The sequence below is a fragment of the Cryptomeria japonica genome, chromosome 4 (assembly GCF_030272615.1).
Source record: "Cryptomeria japonica chromosome 4, Sugi_1.0, whole genome shotgun sequence".
In the NCBI taxonomy this organism is placed as follows: Eukaryota; Viridiplantae; Streptophyta; class Pinopsida; order Cupressales; family Cupressaceae; genus Cryptomeria; species Cryptomeria japonica.
In genome coordinates this window covers 415717675-415725596 of record NC_081408.1, presented here as the reverse complement: position 1 = coordinate 415725596, position 7922 = coordinate 415717675, and positions in this window count along the sequence as shown.

Genomic DNA, 7922 nt, shown 5'->3' with positions numbered 1-7922 from the left:
TCAAGGATCATTGTGATCTCCAAATTCTTCCAAGAACAATGTTACAAATTCCTGCCAGCTGCAAATACATCTATCAGGAAGGCTTCTATACCATTCTCCTGCATCTTCTGTCAAAGATTGAACAAACAATTTCATGAATGCATCCTCATGAGGAACCTCAAATTCTTCAATGATATTTTTTACATTAACTACATGTTGTTCTGCTAAATCTATTCCATTTCCTGAGAATTTGGGGATTGTTGATCTTAAATCATTAGTGATCTGATTTGGATAACCAACAATGCCAGTGAAATCCAATTCTCTGTATCTTTCAATGATCATAGGTCATCTGCTAACATGATGGTTTCTTTGATTGTTCATACTTCCTCTATTGAATCCACCATTGTTTCCATAATTACCATTGTTCCCATTGTTTCCACCACCATTATTATTGTCATTGTTTCCATTATTACCTCCATTTCCATTATTGTTGTTCCTATCTCCACCATTGCCATTTCCATAATCGCCATTGTTACCTCTATTATGTCCATTATTTTGATTGCTTCCATACCCATTAATTCCTATATGGTTACCCCTATTTGTGTTATTCTAGTTCCCATCATTTTTCCCCAATTCCATTCCTTCTTCCATCCTCCTGCCTTTCTTCACTTTGATCCCTATGCACATCCCTCCATCTTCTACTTCCATTTAATAACGGGTTATCATAAGTTACAAAAGGTTGCTCTATTCCTCTCATATGAGGGGGACTATATTTAGGAGTTGCTAGCCTATTTCCTTCACCTTTACTTTTGTCTTATATTTCTTCTGACCTAGGGCTTTGAATTGTATCTCTTTTTATTCCTAGTTTTTGCAACACCCAATCCAGTTGTCTCTTAAGAGATTTTGCCATCTTGGATTCATCTCCATTTAAATCAACCATTTTAAGTATGATTTCATCCTACTACCTCTTTTCCTGTTCCTCAATAGCCAGGATCTCATCATGACCACCTTTATTGTTTTTTATATTAAAGCTATAAAAAAGATTTTCCTCCAGATTTTCAAATTTATTACCAGATGAGGAACCTTCCTATCTACTAGGAAATCTCTTATAACCTTCAAACACCATGTTTGATTTCTTCTTTTTTTTCTTTTTCTTGGGACTCAATTGAAAAAAATCTTCTTTTCCTTTGTGCAGAGACCTCCTCCCCTGCATAAATCTTATTGACAAATTCCTAGGGATTTCTCTTACTTTCTCAACATACCAATTATTACTCATAAAATAAAAGTAGAGTCGCCATCTCCTAAGAGGAATTATACTTTCATTGTGATGAATACTAAGAGGGGGGGGTGAATTAGTATACCGAAAAATAAAGAACTTAAACACTTAATCAGTCTAGTAGTAAACTGGTAAAACAGTTTAACAAACAAACTGGTTGACACACATGCGAACCAAATAGAAAATAAAAAACTCACCCATAGGAGTAGTAACACCATAACACAAGATATGTGATGTGGAAACCCAAATGGGAAAAAACCATGGTGAGATGAAACTCACAAGCAACTATCTGCAGAATAGAAACCAGACCGGTTAAGGTCAGATCGGTTAAGGTCATACAATGTTCTTTACCAAAATAGATCCTGTTAAGAATCTCAATCTCTGTTAGGAGATAAGTTCGATTAAAGACTACCTTGCTAGAGGATTTTAGATCCACGGATGTGAACCACCTTGTTAGAGAATTTACAAATGCTTTCCTGGGCCTACCCGGTTAAGGGTTTCTAACTTGTCAAAGATGTGAATAATCAATGAGTGATCTAGCAAATTGCACAATTGCTTGGTTAGATCCTTGATAGCTCGTTCTTAATGCATTCTAGCATTACTTCAGTCTTCAACACATTCACACTCTGCCTTCTCTCACAGACCTAAACTTCTCTTCTCTGATCACACTTACAAAAACTCATCAACCACTTTCAAAAACCCTTACTACCACCTAAAACCCTAGACATGATGTCCTTATAAAGGAATCTGATTTCATGTCGGTCCAATAGGTTTACAATACAATTTTCTAGGTTGATTGCATCTAGACATATTTGGTAACACAACACAAAAAGCACCGCCAGAGTGTCGGTGCCGCCAAACAATCAATGGATGGAAACTCATCGCAAAATGTCGGTTGGTAACTCATCACAGAGTATTACCAGTTCATACAAAATACCGGTTTACGCAAAATACTGGTTGTCAGTTTGTCAAAAATGAAGACTGGGAAATATGTGTTCTATCGCTTTGATCCTTTGTGCCGCTTGACATCCTCAAACCGCTTGGGGTCTTCATACCGTTTGAGATCGGTAAACATTTTCTGCAAAACACCGAGAGTCTAAAGACTAACACATGATACCGGTTTGGAACAATTACCAGTTGAATATAATTCATACATTCAAAGAGTGATCTCATAGCAAGTGTGTGACCATCAATGACAATTATTGTTGGCATATGCACACTCCAATGAGACATTATATGTGATTGAAGGTTTTGTCATTGATGACAACCTTGCAATCCTATGGCACCGGCAAGACATTATACCGGCAAAGCATTACACCGGCAAGATAGTGCACCGGCATCACCAGATCACTCAGGACACCGACACTGGCACAGAAGAAAACAAGTATACCGGCACAGAGGCCGACAGGATTTTTGCGATGTAATATTTTGTTTATTATTGTAAGCCGACTTGGCAAATTGTAAAATGATTCTTATATATAAAGGAGATCATTGTAGACATTTGTAGAAGTGATGTAGGAGCATTAAGGAAAATATTAGGCAGACCTAATGTGCGAAATATAGGTCAAGGGTATATGTAAAGAACAGAGCAGGACCCGGTACTGAATCTGGCATTGAAGATGCTATTGTAAAGTAGTATAAGTCATTGGATTAGTATAATCCTTATTGTAAGTCAGTGTGACTTCTCATTGAGCAGTGAGCTCTAGGCAATTGGCCTTCCTGCATGTGCAGGCCCCTATTGTAAGTAACATTCTCTTATTAGCCAGTGAGTGAATATTGTGGGTCACAAATCCCACTGAGGTTTTTCCCACACCGGGTTTCCTCGTTAAATATCTTGTGTTATGGTGTACTTTTCATGTGGATGTTCTTGATTCTGTTTATTGCATTATTTCTTGCATACTGGTACACTGTTATATTATGTTATGCATGTTTTAACTTAAGAAATTCTTATTACCGATTAGATACTGATTCACCCCCCCCTCTCAGTATCTGTGGGACCCCTAACAATTGGTATCAGAGCCTGGTCCTCTATTTTCAGAAGCCTAACAGCTTGAGGAAGATCTTGACACTAGTAAAGATGGAAAATCTGATGAAGCAACTTGAAGGAGCTCTTACAGACTATGATGCAAAGAAATTAAAAAATATCAAATTAGAAGATGATTTAAGGGAAACTCAGGATATCATTCAGGCACTTCAAGAAAATTTTACTGTTGCTAGAAATAAGAGAAGAGAACTTTGTGAAAAATTGCAAAATGAAAATGATGAAAAGGAATCACTTAATGATATGATAAGCAAGTTGAAACAAGAGATCATGACAACAAAAAATGAAATGTAGGATATGACTATGAGATTTTGCAAAGAGATTGAGGACAGGAAGAAGAATGAAGAAGAATTGACCAGAAGACTAAGTGATGCAGCAAATGAGAACACAAGACTTAGCTATGAAAATGACATGTTGAAGACGGATCTGATGCATACTCAGAATGCCTCAAATGAACTGATGAGACAAAAAGAAATCTTGGAAAGAGAACTAGAAACTGCAAATCAACACAAAGAAAAATTCAAGAAAGCTCAGAGGAACTTGGTACCTTGCTGAAGAATCAAAAACCTAAAGGTGACACTTCTAGAATTGGCTTTGAAGTTGGTGAAAGCTCTGGTACTGCAAATACTTAGGATCACAACAAACTGGTAAGACAACCTAATGCTTATAAATTCAATGGAAAATGTTTTAACTATAATAAGTATGGTCATAGAGAAAATGAATGTAGATCTAGGAATTATCAAAATATCAACACACCCACCGGTCAATTTTCAAAATGCAACAAAGTTGGTCACAACTCTGAAAAACTGCAGAATGAATGTGAGATGTTATGTTTGTGGAAGATTTGGACATTTATCAAATCAATGTAGAACACAAACCGACATAGGTTATGAGAAAGCTATTCAGAAGAATAATGTAACTTGTTATTCATGTAACAAGATTGGGCATATTGCTAAATTTTGTAGAAGTAAAGGAACACCGGTAGACAACAAAAGTGCTAGCTTGAAAGGTAAAGAAAAGGTTGAAGAGGTTAAGCAAGAATTCTCAAAACAATGGATTAGAAAAGTTGATCTAAATATTGGGAATACTTCTCCACCGGTAGAACCAACCAATCCTTCACCAGTAGGACAAAGTGATGCTTCACCGGCAGGATAGAGCAGTGCTCCACCGGCAGGAAGTTCTTCATTAAATTGAAGAAAATTTCCTTGAGGGTTTGGCAATCAAATGACACATGTGCTAATTATTCCCTCGGTTAGAGATAAGAAGTTGAAAATTACTTATTACCGGCAGACAATGTTAAGTGAATACTTAACCAGCATGCAATTAATGTGGTAGATGGCGAAAAGACATTATAAAAGTAAGGTTTTGGCTCCATTTCATTTCACCGTGATTTCAAATTTTTAGAGAGCGCAAAGATTCTGAGCTAAGGCATTTCGAGCAAGAAGAAAGCACACTACAAGCAATCATCCATCCAAGGTAGTAAAAGGTATTTAATCATGGCATCCACCTCTGCAATTGAATACATAGCAAACCCTACTATTGTTGAAGTAATAAAAAGACCTAGGCCCGTATTTCAGTTAGTTCCTGAGATAGCAAAGAAGGATGATACCTTAGGTGCTTTTTCTCAAATCCCTAAGGGAGTTGTATATGCTGAAGACCCTAGAATGTACATCCACTACAACATTGAAGAGTTAGGAGATGAGGAAATCAAAACCATGTATAAAACTGTGATATGTGATGATACCAGCAATGTTAAAAATGAACACAAGATTATTGAAACCCTAGGATTTACAGAAATCCTTAGCATTCTTGAATTTCCTAAGGATGTGATTAGGATAGTTTTAAGCAGAGTACATGGAGAATTTTTTTGGTTAGATGCAATCCATAAGATCACCAAGGAAGTTGTGAAAGCTGTCACAGGGTTACCGACCACCGGTAAGAGACCAGATAAAACCAAGAAGGTTCCCAATGACCTAGTTACAAAACTAACTGGTGCAACATTATACAAGAGATCTCTAAGGGTTAATGATGTAAAAGATATCAATGTGAGATTCATCAGTATGATATTAGGTTATAAAGCCACTCATGCTAATAGACTTAATTTAGTTTCAAGTTTACGCATTAAGATTGCTTATGATATGGTAACAGATAATGCAAAAATTGACATATGTGAATGGTTAAAGGATGAACTAATTGACAACCTTGGAAAAATCAAGAAGGACAAGAAAGGAACTTTCAAATTTGGAAATCTGTTAGTATGCCTAATGCTACACATAACAAAATAGGTTCCCGGTATAGGTTATAAAGAACTTGGATATGACATACTGGTAGGAAAACAATTGACTGAACTATTCAATAACATGGGTGAGAACAAGGAGAACAATATTCATGACTTTTTCCAAGCATTAAAGACCAAAATGAAGAAAAGAATAAGGTTATCTCATAAAATAGTAGACAAATACAAAGATGATATATGCTTTGTTATTAAGAAGGATGAATTCTAGATGGAAGCGGTCATCCCAAGAACAATTTAGGTAACCGAGATGGGCTATGAAATAGATGACCACATAGTTGAAACATATGCCAAAGCACTTCTAGAAGCCCCCAATGAACCTAAGGAAGAAGTATTTGGTAGTGTTGAGACTATAGAAAGCCAAATACAATCAAAGAAAAGAGTAAAGAAGGTTGAGGCATTTGTAAGGAAAGGATCCAAACAAGCAAAAGCCATTAAGGAAGATGTACTGAAGAAAACTGGCATAACAGAGGATGAGTTAGCAGCTCCACAACCTGAAACTCATCTATCACCGGTAGGTACTTCTTCGGAAGGTGACATGTCAGCAACTTTTAAAAGAGTTGTAAGAAAAAGAGATCCCTCACCGGCAACCACTTCTTCACCTAGAAGAACAAGGCAAAAGCAACAAGTAGTAAGATCTCCCATTAGAAAGGCCACACCAAAGAAAAAGAAAAGGACAAACAGAGACTTGGCACCTCTTGATATACTGCTAAATGAAATCACAAAGGAAGGAAAACTGAAGAACATAGAGAAAATTTATGACACTCTAACTGCTGATGAGAAAGAGCAAGTTGAGAATAGTGTTATATTGCATATGGACATGTACAAGAAATTTTTGATGGAAGTAGCAAATGAAATTCCTGATGATTTATTCAAAAGGTTAGAAGCCAAAAGGCAAGCAGTGATAGAATTAGATAAGAAAATAAAAATGGAGAAGCTACTTGCTGTATATCCAGTAAACTCTCCAAAGGAAATTGATGATTTGATTGCTCAAGCAAACCGGTCAGTATTCTCTACTGCACACCAACATATTTCACTAATGGCAGGAAGAGTTAATGAAGTGACAGAGGAAACAGAAGATGGATGGGATATATTCCTGGTTGATACAGAAAAACAAGAAGAGTACAAGAAACCTAAACCTATAAAGGTATATCAGAAAGATAGAGACAAGGGGAAAGACAAAGTTGGTGGACCACCAAGCATCAAAGTTAAAGACAACCTACCCCCATCGGTGAAAATAACAACTATTGAAGATCAACCGGTAGTAGAAAGTATGGATGTAGAGGATAACAATCCTAATTCTGAAGTCCTATACACTGTAAATGTTGATACTTAGAAGATCAACATAATAGTAAACAAAGATACTAATAATAAGTCAGATATGGCTAATGAGCCTCCAGTAGTAGGGGAAATAGAGAAACTGACAGAAGAAACAGAGAAAAAGGTAGAGACTGAGTCACAGACAGAAACAACACAACATACAAAGAAACCAACAGAGCTAAAGGCTCCAGAACAACATCAACCGGAACAGGTACACAAGGAAATAGTGCCATCGGTAACCAGTGAAGTAGGAAAACCAGTGCTTAAAGAAATGTAGACACAAACTGACCTACGAGAGGTCAATACAAGCATGGTTACTTCCACCGGTACTCAGATTGTTGGATCATCATCAGCATTCAAGTCAACAAATGTGACTGAGGTATTACTTGACTCTATCAAGAAAATAACTGATTGCAGCTCATAGGCTTATAAGGCAATTGATGATTCTATACCAATTTTGAAGGTAATAGCTCCCAACTGTAATATAGATAATAAAGATTCTTTAGGAAAATTGGATACATTGTGTAAATATATCTCAGAAAACATTGAGAAAATAAAGGAAGAATCAGTGAATGATAAGGTAGAAATTGAGAAATAGAAATTCTTTGATGAGGAAATAAAGAAGTGTAACAGAGATTTTGACACACTTCTACCAGAATTATGTAATTTGTTGAAAGAATACAAAAATATGTATAAAGATACATGTAAAACAAACTTTTTGACTGTAGATATTCACAAGAAAATAAGCAAGGCATAGGATGCGATAAATAAACTTGCAGACAACTTTGTCAACTCACCTGATTCGCTATCAGTTTTTGAAGAGAAGATAGCAAATTTTGAGGAAGAACTACTCAAATTAGAAAGAGAGAAAGAAAGAATAACAAATAAGACAAAACATTTGAGATCTAAACTAAGTCCAAGATTGGACTATTTAGCATCTCTGCGGAAGGAAATTTCTGAGTCACTAACACAAGGAAGCAAAACACCGGCAGAGCATTTGTAGCATCTCAGTG